This window comes from Ascaphus truei, chromosome 7, assembly GCF_040206685.1.
Source record: "Ascaphus truei isolate aAscTru1 chromosome 7, aAscTru1.hap1, whole genome shotgun sequence".
NCBI classification, from domain to species: Eukaryota; Metazoa; Chordata; class Amphibia; order Anura; family Ascaphidae; genus Ascaphus; species Ascaphus truei.
Window position 1 is genome coordinate 11307490 of NC_134489.1, and position 14538 is coordinate 11322027.

Consider the following 14538-nt stretch of genomic DNA (forward strand, 5'->3'; position numbering starts at 1 on the left):
AAAGGAGGAACTGTTGGAGTATTAAAAATGATTCTGTTGAGCCGCTTTAGAATGAAGGAAGTTCTCAGGGAGAAAGGAGGTGCTTCCTCGTTCCTGTAAAACTGCACGTTGTTATGATGGAGCAATGGTGGGAAAGGGTCACTGTTATTTTTCATTAATAAATGATGTCTTTTTAATTAACTAATGAAGCACAGGGAGCTAAGAAGATCCAGCACACCTCAACCATTATGCCAGGATCATGGTGTCACGATTATTAGAATATTAACCATAAATGGAAAGTGTCCCCAGCTGGTCTGAGGAAGTAAACCCAATATGCAACAAAGAAATACTAGAACAAGAGGTCCTGCTCTCTAGCTGGTCGGGTGAGAGCGAGAGAGAGGAAGACAATGGGTATGGGAGATAAAGGAGGGAGAGGAGAATATGATCTAGACCAGAAGTAGCCAACTTCGAGGACCACCAACAAGTCCAGGTTTTAAGGATATCTCTGCTTTAGCACAAATGGCTCAATCAATGACTGAGCCACTGATTAAGCCATCTGTGCTGAAGCAGGGATTTCCTTAAAACATGCAGGCTGGAAGCATTTCCCATAGAAAGAAATGCTAGAACAAGACATTTTGCTCTAAAGCCAGAGGGTTAGGAGGATCGGGGAGAACGTGAAGAAGTCCTTCACTGCAGGGGTAGCGAGCGCATGGAACAGCTCTTCAGCACAGGTGTGTGTGGGAGGAGGTAATATAGCAAAACGAAAACTGAGGATCCTGAATATGGGAAAAAACAAGAATCTAATAGAGTCTGAAGGTCCACAGCAGATAGGAAAATGGGCAGAGTGGGTGAGACCTGTGCTCATCTGCTGACATCTCTGTGCCCATGAGGTGTGATGGAGCAAGCTATCCTACTGTACTTCTAACCGTTTTGCTGTTAGGCTAAAGTTAGTGGCACATCCCCCTCATCTTGATGTGAGTGTCTAAGAGAGTTCTGAAATGAAATGCATAAGACACTAAACATAAGACTAGGTGTCCCGGACTGTACTACCTAAAAACATGAACTACCTTATATCCTTGAGGCTATATACACACAGAGTCCTGTGTTAACACAGCTGGTGTGCTCTGTTTTAACCCCTTAACGTCAAATGGAAAGAATTACTATTCAGCGTTCCTGTTCTCACGAGCGAAATGTGTTTTCATTTGTTTTGCCTGCAATAAATATTTCTTGTATGTCTTTCTTCTCGCCGCTTCCCTGGGTCCTCCCCACGCTCATCTTTGCTGGCCGAAAGCAGTGGCATAGCAATAAGGATTGCCGGGTTTCCACAAGCAGGTGTGGAGTCACTGAGGGACAGTAGGAGACATACATGTCCCAGAAGAATATCAATAAATTAGAGGCTGGGCAAAGGACGCCTTTTGCATGGTCTACATCAGCGGTGCACAAAGTGGGGGGCGCAAAATTTTTCTGGGGGGCGCGGTGGCTGCAGAGGCCCCGCTCTCTTCCCCACGGCATTTAAATTAAGTACCAGGGGATCGCGTAAGGCCTCTGCAGTGTCTCCTACTTTGTCTTCGGCAACGCGCGGCAAATGATGCCGCGGGTCATGTGACGTCACGTGACCCTGCGCTTCTTTTGACGCCGGATTTTAGGTAATGGGAGACGCGAGCACAGGGGCTGGCAGGCAGGAGGGGCGCAGCACACAAAGTTTGCGCACCCCTGGTCTACATCAAGGCTCTTCTACTAGCGATGGACCTTGATGTTGCCCATGGACTCTCGGATGCCCAAGCAACTAGTATGAACGGACAGGAGCATAGTTCAGAGTTTCACACTAAAACTCACTAGTAATTTAAGGGAATGTAAATATATGGTACCGGTGTTATACGGGCTTGCAGACTGTTGAAATACGATCATTTTCAGGTTTATAAATGTATCTAAAACAACATAAGTGGCCCTTTTACTCTTAAATGTTTTCTGATCTGACCCCTTTGGAGAACTGGTTGAAGAGTCCTGGTCTACATGATAAAAGATATCAGGAAAGACTAAAATGTACAGCTTGGAGGAGAGAAGGGAGAGAGGGGGGATAGGATTGGATGTTTCATATGTTATCAAGGGTTTCAACAAGGTGCAGGAGGGCAGCACGTTTCAGAGAAAGAGAAATGCTGGAACAAGAGGTCCTGCTCTGATGCTGGAGGGTGGGAGGCTCGGGAGATGTGAGGAAGTTAGGGTTGTCAGGTGTCCGGTATTGAACTGGACTGTCCTGTATTTAGACCCTGTTCAGAAAAAAATGAGAGGTAATACCGGACATGTATGTGTCCGGTATTACCTCTCTGGACATAGTGACCTGACCTTATTGGATTTCCCAGAGCAGGAAGAAAGCAGGGTTGCCGCTGGGGGCCTGGGCAGCTTCCATGATCCTGATTGGCTGCATTAACCAGCAGCAGACAATCAGGAGAAGGTGACAGTAGTCTGTGTGTGGGTAGGGTGACCAGATGTACCGGTTTAGCCGGGACAGTCCCGTTTTTTTAATGTCTGTCCTGGCTGCCTGACATTCTTTAAAATGTCCCAGTTTTTTCACCATTCTCTCTCTCCCCCCATCCCTCCATTCTCTCTCTCCCCCCATCCCTCCATTCTATCTCTCCACCCATCTCTCTATTCTCTCTCCTCCATCCCTCCATTCTCTCTCTCCCCATCCATCCATTCTATCTCTCCCCCATCTCTCTATTCTCTCTCCTCCATCCCTCCATTCTCTCCCCCCATCCCATCTCTCCCCCATCTCTCTATTCTCTCTCCTCCATCCCTCCATTCTCTCTCCCCCCATCCCGCCATTCTCTCTCCCCCATCCCTCTATTCTCTCTTCCGCCCCATCCCTCCATTCTCTCCCCCCATCCCATCTCTCCCCCATCTCTCTATTCTCTCTCCTCCATCCCTCCATTCTCTCTCCCCCATCCCTCTATTCTCTCTTCCGCCCCATCCCTCCATTCTCTCCCCCCATCCCATCTCTCCCCCATCTCTCTATTCTCTCTCCTCCATCCCTCTATTCTCTCTCCTCCATCCCTCCATTCTCTCCCCCCATCCCATCTCTCCCCCATCTCTCTATTCTCTCTCCTCCATCCCTCCATTCTCTCTCCCCCCATCCCGCCATTCTCTCTCCCCCATCCCTCTATTCTCTCTTCCGCCCCATCCCTCCATTCTCTCTCTCCCCATCCCTCCATTCTCTCTACCCCATCCCGCCATTCTCTCCCCCCCATTCTCTTCCCCCCATTCTCTCCCTCCCCCATCCCTCTATTCTCTCTCCTCCCACCCCTCCATTCACTCTCTCCCCCATCCCTCCATTCTCTCTCCCCATCCCTCCATTCTCTCTCCCCCCATCCCTCCATTCTCTCTCCCCCCATCCTTCCATTCTCTCTCCCCATCCCTCCATTCTCTCTCCCCCCCATCCCTCCATTCTCTCTTTCCCCCCCATCCCTCCATTCTCTCTCTCTCCCCATCCCTCCATTCTCTCTCCCCCCATCCCTCCATTCTCTCTCCCCCCATCCTTCCAGTCTCTCTCCCCGATCCCTCCATTCCCTCTCCCCATCCCTCCATTCCCTCTCCCCATCCCTCCATTCCCTCTCCCCCCATCCCCCAATTCTCTCTCCACCCCCACATCCCTCCATTCTCTCTCTCTCCCCCCATCCCTCCATTCTCTCTCTCTCTCGCCCCCCCATACCTCCATTCTCTCTCTCGCCCCCATACCTCCATTCCCTCTCTCATCCCCATCCCTCCATTCTCTCCTCCTCATCCCTCCATTCTCTCTCTCCCCCCATCCCTCCATTCTCTATCCCCATCCCTCCATTCTCTCTCCCCCCATCCCTCCATTATCTCTCCCCCATCCCTCCATTCTCTCCCCCATCCCTCCATTGTCTCTCTCCCCTCCCTCCATTCTCTCTCCCCCTTCCCTCCATTCTCTCTCCCCCATCCCTCACTTCTGTCTCCCCCCATCCCTCCATTCTATTTCCCCCATCCCTCCATTCTCTCTCCCCCATCCCTCCATTTTCTCTCCCCCCATCCCTCCATTCTCTCTCCCCCATCCCTCCATTCTATCTCCCCCCATCCCTCCATTCTCTCTCCCCCCATCCCTCCATTCTCTCTCCCCCCATCCCTCCATTCTCTCTCCCCCATCCCTCCATTCTATCTCCCCCCATCCCTCCATTCTCTCTCCCCCCATCCCTCCATTCTCTTTCCCCCATCCCTCCATTCTCTCCTCCCCCTCCCTCCATTCTCTCTTTCCCCCCATCCCTCCATTCTCTCTCCCCCCCCATCCCTCCATTCTCTCTCTCTCCCCATCCCTCCATTCTCTCTCTCTCCCCCCATACCTCCATTCCCTCTCTCATCCCCATCGCTCCATTCTCTCCTCCCCATCCCTCCATTCTCTCTTCCCCCATCCCTCCATTCTCTCTCTCTCTCCCCATCCACCATTCTCTCCCCCCATCCCTCCATTCCCTCTCTCCCATCCCTCCATTCTCTCGCCCCCCATACCTCCATTCTCTCTCCCCCATCCCTCCATTCTCTCTTCCCCCCCATCCCTCCATTCTATCTCCCCCATCCCTCCATTCTCTCTTCCCCCCCATCCCTCCATTCTCTCTTCCCCCCCATCCCTCCATTCTCTCTCCCACCCATCCCTACATCCTTTCTTCCCCATCCATTCTCTCCCCCCATCCCTCTATTCTCTCCACTCCATCCCTCCATACTCTCCCCCATCCCTCCATCCTCTCTCCTCCCATCCCTCCATCCCCTCTACCTCCATCCCCTCTACCCCCATCCCTCCAATCTCTCCCCCCATCCTCTATTCTCTCCACTCCATCCCTCCATACTCTCCCCCATCCCTCCATCCTCTCTCCTCCCATCCCTCCATCCCCTCTACCCCCATCCCTCCAATCTCTCTCTCCCCCCATCCCTACTTTCTCTCTCCCCATCCCTCCATTCTCTCTCCCCCTATCCCTCCATTCTCTCTCCCCATCCCTCCATTTTCTCTCCCCCATCCTTCCATTCTCTCTCCCCCATCCCGCCATTGTCTCTCTCCCCATCCCACCATTCTCTCCCCCCCCATCCCTCCATTCTCTCTCTCTCCCCCCCATCCCTCCATTCTCTCTCCGCCCCCATCCTTCTATTCTCTCTTCCCCCATCCTTCAATTCTCTCTCCCCCATCCCTCCATTCTCTCTCCCCCATCCCTCCATTGTCTCTCCCCCATCCCTCCATTCTCTCTCCCCCATCCCTCCATTCTCTCTCCCCCCATCCCTCAATTCTCGCTCTCCCCCATCCCTCCATTCTCTCTCCCCCCATCCCTCCATTCTCTTTCCCCCAACCCTCCATTCTCTCTCTCCCCCCATCCCTCCATTCTATCTCCCCCCATCCCTCCATTCTCTCTCTCTCCCCCCATCCCTCCATTGTCTCTCCCCCATCCCTCCATTCTCTCTCCCCCTATCCCTCCATTCTATCTCCCCCCATCCCTCCATTCTCTCTCCCCCATCCCTCCATTCTCGCTCTCCCCCATCCCTCCATTATCTCTCCCCCCATCCCCCCATTCTCTCTCCCCCAACCCTCCATTCTCTTTCCCCCAACCCTCCATTCTCTCTCTCCCCCCATCCCTCCATTCTCTCTCCCCCATCCCTCCATTCTCTCTCTCCCCCCATCCCTCCATTCTCTCTCCCCCATCCCTCCATTCTCTCTCCCCCATCCCTCCATTATCTCTCCCCCATCCCCCCATTCTCTCTCCCCCAACCCTCCATTCTCTCTCCCCCAACCCTCCATTCTCTCTCTCCCCCCATCCCTCCATTCTCTCTCCCCCAACCCTCCATTCTCTCTCTCCCCCCATCCCTCCATTCTCTCTCCCCCATCCCTCCATTCTCTCTCCCCCATCCCTCCATTCTCTCTCCCCCATCCCTCCATTCTCTCTCCCCCATCCCTCCATTCTCTCTCCCCCCATCCCTCCATTCTCTCTCTCCCCCCATCCCTCCATTCTCTCTCCCCCATCCCTCCATTATCTCTCCCCCATCCCTCCATTATCTCTCCCCCCATCCCTCCATTCTCTCTCCCCCCCATCCCTCCATTCTCTCTCCCCATCCCTCCATTCCCTTTCCCCCATCCCTCCATTCTCTCTCTCCGTCCCTCCATTATCTCTCCCCCCATCCCTCCATTCTCTCTCCCCATCCCTCCATTCCCTTTCCCCCATCCCTCCATTCTCTCTCTCCGTCCCTCCATTATCTCTCCCCCCATCCCTCCATTCTCTCTCCCCCATCCCTCCATTCTCTCTCTCCCCCATCCCTCCATCCCCTCTCCCTCCATTCTATTTCACCCATCCTTCCATTATCTCTCCCCCCATCCCTCCATTCTCTCTCCCCCATCCCTCCATTCTCTCTCTCCCCCATCCCTCCATTCTCTCTCTCCCCATCCCTCCATTCTCTCTCTCCCCATCCCTCCATTCTCTCTCCCCATCCCTCCATTCTCTTTCACCCATCCCTCCATTCCCTCTCCCCCATCCCTCCATTCCCTCTCCCCATCCCTCCATTCCCTCTCCCCCATCCCTCCATTCCCTCTCCCCCATCCCTCCATTCTCTCTCCACCCCCACATCCCTCCATTCTCTCTCTCTTCCCCATCCCTCCATTCTCTCTCTCTCTCGCCCCCCATACCTCCATTCTCTCTCCCCCATCCCTCCATTGTCTCTCCCCCATCCCTCCATTGTCTCTCCCCCATCCCTTCATTCTCTCTCCCCCATCCCTCACTTCTGTCTCCCCCCATCCCTCCATTCTCTCTCTCCTCCCCCTCCCTCCAGTCTCTCTTTCCCCCCCATCCCCCCATTCTCTCTCTCTCCCCATCCCTCCATTCCCTCTCCCCCATCCCTCCATTCTCTCTCTCCTCCCCCTCCCTCCATTCTCTCTTTCCCCTCCATCCCCACATTCTCTCTCTCTCCCCATCCCTTCATTCTCTCTCCCCCATCCCTCAATTCTCTCTCCCCCCCATCCCTCCATTCTCTCTCCCCCATCCTTCCATTGTCTCTCCCCCATCCCTCCATTCCCTCTCCCCCATCCTTCCATTGTCTCTCCCCCATCCCTCCATTCCCTCTCCCCCATCCCCCCATTCTATCTCCCCCATCCCTCCATTCTCTCTCCCCCCATCCCTCCATTCTCTCCCCCCATCCCTCCATTCTCTCTCCCCCCATCCCTCCCTTCTATCTCCCCCATCCCTCCCTTCTATCTCCCCCATCCCTCCCTTCTATCTCCCCCATCCCTCCCTTCTATCTCCCCCATCCCTCCATTCTCGCTCTCCCCCATCCCTCCATTATCTCTCCCCCCATCCCTCCATTCTCTTTCCCCCATCCCTCCATTATCTCTCCCCCCATCCCTCCATTCTCTCTCCCCCATCCCTCCATTCTCGCTCTCCCCCATCCCTCCATTCTCTCTCCCCCCATCCCTCCAACAGGAGAGCAAGGTGGGGTGGGGGGGCAGTCACACCGCTGCCCCCTTTTCTCTCACTGCTTTCCCTCCTGTCCCCTATCACCCTCTTGTCCACCACTGCCCCGTCATCATCCCCTTGCCCCCCTTTCACCCCGTTGTACCAGCTGCTCCGTCCTTCCAACTGTCTCCTCCCTGTCACCCCAACTGCCCATCGTCTCCCCCCTGTGCCCCACCAATTGCCTCTCCCCAACTGCCCCCCATCCCCATGTTTCACCCCCTCTTCTCTTCCGCCCCTCCAACTTGTACTCTGTGTCGGGTTATACCCTGGGTCAGTGTATAGTGCTGCTGGCTACATACGCAGTATCGGTGTATAGTGCCGTCAGCTTATACTCCGCACTATACACTGATACAGCGCATAACCTGACCGCACTATACACTGATACAGCGCATAACCTGACGGCACTACACACTAACACAGAGTATAACCTGACAGCACTATCAGTGTGTAGTGCCGGCAGGTTATACTCTGTATCAGTGTGTAATGCCGGCAGGTTATACTCTGTATCAGTGTGTAGTGCCGGCAGGTTATACTCTGTATCAGTGTGTAGTGCCGGCAGGTTATACTCTGTATCAGTGTGTAGTGCCGGCAGGTTATACTCTGTATCAGTGTGTAGTGCCGGCAGGTTATACTCTGTATCAGTGTGTAGTGCCGGCAGGTTATACTCTGTATCAGTGTGTAGTGCCGGCAGGTTATACTCTGTATCAGTGTGTAGTGCCGGCAGGTTATACTCTGTATCAGTGTGTAGTGCCGGCAGGTTATACTCTGTATCAGTGTGTAGTGCCGGCAGGTTATACTCTGTATCAGTGTGTAGTGCCGGCAGGTTATACTCTGTATCAATCAGTGTGTAGTGCCGGCAGGTTATACTCTGTATCAGTGTATACAGGGATATATTATGGTTTCTTTTTTATTGTGGCCCTTTGACAATAACACTGGTAAATTCTGGCTCCAAGTCCCAGTCCGGTTGGCCACCCCTGCAATAAGGGAATTCACACAGGCGTGGGGGTCCTAAATATGAGGGGAAACCAAAGGATCTAGTAGGGTGTGCGATTTTACCGCAGATAGGATAAGAGGCAGTCTGGGGGGGGGGGGGGCACATGGCTCTTCCTGCCATCACATTCTGTTTCTGTGCGTCTCCCTTTTTATAGCGTTTCTGCAATGACCTCGGCTGCTCCCAGAAATGTATGGCTTGTTTCCGTATCTCCCTGCAGGGCCTCTCCTAGCTATATACACCGGTGGAACTAGGGGGGAGGCTGTGGGGCAGTGGCCCCAGGCTCCGCTGCTTAGGCTGGCAGTGAGGTCAGGGCAGCAGTGTCGGGCAGAGCAGGATGGCAGCAGCAGAGGGCGCAGAGTCCGCCCCAGGGGTTCAACCCGGAAGTTAGTCACAATGTCTGGTGTCTAGTGCCAGGACGGGAACAAGAAATGGATTGGGGGGGGGGGGGGTAGAGAGGGAGAGCAAGAAATGGATGGAGGGGTGGTGGGGGAGCAAGAAATGGAGGGGGTGGGGAGAAAAGAAATGGATGGAGGGGGGGTGAAAGATGGATGGAGAGGGGTGGAAGGAAAATAAATGGATGGGGGGAGAGCAAGAAATGCATGGGGGGGGGGCGCGAGAAATGGATGGAGGGGTGATGGGGAGAGCAAGAAATGGGGGAAGTGGGGAGAAAAGAAATGGATGGAGGGGGGGGGGGGGAGAAAGATGGATGGAGGTGGGAGGAGAGCAAGAAATGGATGGAGTGGGGTGGAAGGAAAATAAATGGATTGGGGCGGGAGAAATGGATGGAGGGGAGCAGAAATGAATGGCGGGGGAGCGAGAAATGGATGGAGGGGTGTGGAAGGAAAATAAATGGATGGGGGGAGAGCAAGAAATGCATGGCGGGGGCTAGAAATGGATGGGGGGGTGATGGGGGGAGCAAGAAATGGAGGGGGTAGGGATAGAAGAAATGGAGGGGGTGGGGAGAGAAGAAATGGAGGGGGTGGGGAGAGAAGAAATGGAGGGGGTGGGGAGAGAAGAAATGGAGGGGGTGGGGAGAGAAGAAATGGAGGGGGTGGGGAGAGAAGAAATGGAGGGGTGGGGAGAGAAGAAATGGAGGGGGTGGGGAGAGAAAAAATGGAGGGGGTGGGGAGAGAAGAAATGGAAGAGGTGGGGAGAGAGAAATGGATGGCGGGGGGGGAAGAAAGATGGATGGAGGTAGGAGAGCAAGAAATGGATGGATGGGGATGGGGAGCAAGAAATGGATGGAGGGGGGTGGGCACAGTTGGTGGAACTTGCCCCAGGTGCAAAAATACCTCGTTCCTCCTCTGGCCATATACCATGCACTGCACAACATGTCATAGCTCCCTGCTGTGCACTAGAAAATGCAGTGTTTGTATCAATAGGTGCAGTCCGTGCAGCTGCCCAAACCTTATCCCACCCTGTCCTGATCAGGGAGACAATCGAGACAAAGGGGAGAGGGGGTTATGGGGGCTTTGCCTGTGCAAACTTTTGTTGAACACACAGTGGTATCCGACCAAGGGAGCAGCCGGGTAAATCAAACCCCTCCCACGTCTCAGCTCATCACGTTTACAACCAGACTTTAGAACATGATTTATTTATACTTACAGGTGTCAAGATTTATGTCAAAAAGGCATCAACCACCCAGATGTGACGCCGTGAACATGTTACTGTACAACGTGGTCCTAGGAGGGACTGGCCTTTCACATACTTCTAATGTGCTGCTGAACTGGTTTTAGTTACAGCATTGGAACCAGGGCGCCCTCCCCAACTAAACCATGCAATTATTAGCTCCAAGGGCCCCACCCTCGGTTGCCAAAATACTGACGGGTTTAGTTACCAGTGTAACTCCTCTTTAGGGAAATGATTACAGCCACATATATCCTGGACCACGCGGGCCAATATAGGAAGCAGCAGCGTAACCGTTTGCGGCTTCACATTGGATGGCCATTTAAATGCCCCATCCAGTATCTCAAGATTCGGGTGGAGGAGCAGAGCTTAAAATAGAAGCAGTAACTGCAATGTATTATAATGCACCTGTGTGTTCAAACTGACGTTTAACACTTAAGTGCCGTCGGGGCTATAAATGCACATTTCATGTTTTTCCTGTGACCGTGCACCTGATGAAAACGGAGGTTTCGAAAACCTAGGTACACTATATAATAATAATAATCTCATGTATGAGGAAAGCTGCTAAGAGGTATCACAACCGACAGCTCGGTTAAATAGGCTATAAGGTGTCTCCCAGCGCGGAAAGTGGACTTCTTGAGTAGCACCGCTATAACATTTAGTTATAAAATGTGTTACCAGGAAGTAATACATTGAGAGTTACCTCTCGTTTTCAAGTATGTCCTGGGCACAGAGTAAGACAAATAATACATGGTTACAAATGCAGTTACATAAATGAACAGGGTATACATTATATACAAGACATTGTGTGCACAGTTAGAGATAATATATATTATGGGCGTATGAAACAGTTACAGACCAGATTAAAATGTGAGACAGCCTTAGATTTGAAAGAATTTAGACTGGTGGCAGCTGTGAGAGTCTCTGGTAGGTTGTTCCAGTTTTGGGGTGCACGGTAAGAGAAGGAGGAGCGGCCGGATACTTTGTTGAGCCTTAGAACCATGAACAGTCTTTTGGAGTCTGATCTCAGATGATAGGTGCTGCATGTGGTAGGGGTGAGGAGCTTGTTCAGGTAGCTGGGTAGCTTGCCAAGAAAGTATTTGAGGGTGAGACAGGAAAGGTGAACTTTGCGCCTAGACTCAGTAATGACCAGTCTAGTTCTTTGAGCATTTCGCAGTGATGTGTTGTAGTTGCATTGGAGAACAAAATGGCATATTGAGTTGTAGAGGGTGTCAAGTTTGCTAAGGTGGGTTTGAGGTGCCGAGCCATATACTATGTCTCCATAGTCGATAATTGGCATTAGCATCTGCTGTGCGATACGTTTTCTGACCAGGAGACTTAGGCTACACTTATAGTGACGGCGACGCGACGGTCGCTGGAAAATCAAATCGAGATAACTTCCAGCGATCACGACCAATCCGTCGCACCGCGCTTACTGTACACACATGCGACAGCGGCAATGCATTTGTTGTGTTGCGATGTCGCGTCGCTGCTGCCGCCACCGCTATAAGCACAGCCTTAGGGAGGATTTGTTCCTCTAAAGCAGGGGAGCGCAAACTTTTTGTGCTGCGCCCCCCTGTCACTCTGCCCCCGGCTCTCGCGCCCCCCTGCCTACCTTCATTCGCGTCAGATGACGTCACACGCCCACGCAGCGTCAAGTCACATGGTGCTGCGGCGTCTATTGACGCCACGTTGCCATGGCGACGCAACACAGACGGCTGAATCCCGGTAAGTAAACAGTTGCAGGGGCCTCACGCGATCCCCCGGCATTTAATTTAAATGCCTGGGGGAAGAGCGCGGGGCCTCTGCAACTGCCCGCGCCCCCCCAGCACAATCTCCCGCCCCCCCTGGGGGTCGCGCCCCCCACTTTGCGCACCGCTGCTCTAAAGTACACCTAGTTTGGCATAGGTTTTGGTTGTCAGGGTATCAATGTGCATCCCGAATGTTAAATGGGAGTCAAATCATATGCCCAATTATTTAAAACTAGTAACCGGAGTTAGGGTGGTGTTAGCGTTGGTTCTGATCTGGAGCTCAGTCACTGGAAGCTTTAAAAATGTAGCCTTGGTCCCAAATACCATTGTTACAGTCTTGTCAGTGTTTAAAAAGAGTTTGTTTTGGGAAATACAATTTTCAAGTCTCAAAAAGTCAGATTGAAGTATGTGTTGAAGGTCAGAGAGGCTATGGCTGTGTGCATATAGGATTGTGTCATCTGCATACATGTGTATTGAGGCTCCCTTATAAGCTGTGGGAAGATCATTAATGAACACTGAGAAGAGTAGGGGCCCCAGAACAGAGCCTTGCGGGACGCCATAGGTGATATCTTAGGGATTGGAGTTAGAGCCTGAGATGGACACATGTTGGGATCACCTGATAGGTAGGACTGAAACCAGTTTAAAGCATGCTTCCCTATTACAGAGCTCTGGAGTTTGTTAAGCAGGATAGCATGATCGACTGTGTCAAAAGCCTTTGCAAAATCTAGGAATATTCCACCAGTGAGTTGTTCCAGTTCAATTCCACACTGGATTTCATTGTAAACTTTTAGCAGGGTAGTTACGGTAGAGTGTTTGGGGCGAAAGCCAGATTGGAATTGGCTAGGGAAATTGGTCTTGGTATAGTAATCGCTTAATTGGGAGTGGACACATTTTTCCATGACTTTGGATAGAATTGGGAGAAGAGAGATTGGCCTGTAGTTTGAGACAGTGTTTTTGTCCCCACTTTTGAAGATTGGGACAACTCTGGCAGTTTTCCAGGTCTTAGGGATATGGCCTGCGGACAGGATAGAGTTGACTATGGAAGCAATTGGTTTGGCAATTGCTGGGGAACTGAGTCTAAGGCTGAGTCCATGTTCAGCACTTATCCGCTGAGGCGCGCTGACGCTTGTCAGTGAGCCCCTGCAGTCGCAATGAGAGCGGCTTTATCAGGGGCTCGCGCACGCGTCCGCTAGCGTTGCTCTTAAATTTTTTTTAGTTTGTGCGCTGAGGGGAGCGATGGGCCGGTCACGTGAGCAGTTCGCCCAATGAGGGCGAACCAGCTCCGTGACATCACTGGCCCGCCCCCAGACACGCCCCAGGATGGCGTGCGGACTAAGGCCAGGGAAAGCACCCGCTTTCCCTCAGCCTCCGCACGGCTGAAGTCCCTATGGACTCAGCCTTAAGAACGTACATTGCAGTAAATCAGGTCCACATTGGCCGCTTAGTTTTAATTTGAGGAGCGCTTGTGTAATCTCCTCTTCGGATACTAGGACAAATTGAAAATTGTGGGCAGTGTTGGGAGAGGGTGGGGCTATAGGGGTACTCTCAGAATAAGGTTCATGTTTGTGGTTTGGGTTGCGTTTCGCTAATAAGTTAGGGCTGTTATATACATGTAGCCATGCATAATAATGGTATATTACTTTCCTCTCTGTTGGCAGTAAGTCCTGATAAGTACAGGTGTGCCAGCAGTAGTTATGGAGGTTTTCCCTCACACCCTGGTGAGGTGCCCTATGTATAGAGGGGAGTGGCTGTATGCTCTGAGTCCCTGGATAGTGACATCAGGGATGCGCCTGCCTCCTGAAGTATATAAGGCACAACACTGTCAGTTAGTGTTGGTTCCAGCAGTTGCGTGAAGTCGCTGGTAAATTGTATTCTCCTGCATAAGGGATTGTAGGAACACTTTTGTGACCCTAGTGCAGTAACTAGCGGTACAGGTTGACCAATCAAGTCTGTCTAAGCCACTCTGTGTCCAGGGACCTGGCACAGGGGTGATCTCCCTAGGAGAAGAGGGAATCCCACTTCAATTCGGGAGGGCGTACCTGGCAAAGGGACAGCACGACGAGATGTGCGGCTAGAGCCGGCAGCTGCATGGGGCAGTCTGCTACATCCCAAACCACAATAAAGATGCCATGTTCAAAGATACCTCCACTGTGTGAGTGTGAGATTACTCAGCAGTGGCAATCACCACCGAGAAGGAGTTCCTCACCAGGACCATCTCCCTGCGGAAGCATAGACCCTGATGAGGTGGAGGCGCTGCACATGATGTAAGTTGGACTCGCACCCATTACCTCGGCTACCTGTCCTGATGACATCCCCTAATACCATCAAGCGGGAGACTCAGGAGTTCTGTTGCCTACAGGTGCACCACCAGACACGAACATGTAATGGGGACTGGTTAGACCACACGGGCCAATGTGAGATTGGGTGGGGGAAAACCCGTTACATACAGGATGCGGCCGTGCGTTCCTATGCGAACGCGCGTGCACGTGCCGCATGCTTTTCCTGTATAAAAGTTTAATTATTTTTTTTATTTTTTTTGTGCAATTATTCACACACACACACAGCGGCACGAAAAGATTAATTTCTTCATCTTCGCCGCTGTCTGTCGGCTCCCCTCTCCCTGCCGAGCGCGCGGCCCTTCTATAGAAATGTATGCAGACGACACAATCCTATATGCACACAGCCATAGCCTCTCTGA

The 14538-nt window shown here is 52.4% G+C and overlaps 1 protein-coding gene across 1 annotated transcript in view; it reads left to right on the forward strand.

Moving 5' to 3' along the window:
- LOC142498706 (HHIP-like protein 1) overlaps nucleotides 1-180 on the forward strand; it is a 69489-nt gene extending 69309 nt beyond the window's left edge. Inside the window, exon 9 of the mRNA XM_075607001.1 lies at nucleotides 1-180. This exon is cut by the window's left edge and continues 1062 nt beyond it. The gene's annotated coding sequence lies outside the window, so the exon portion shown is untranslated.
- The last annotated feature ends 14358 nt before the right edge of the window (nucleotides 181-14538 follow it).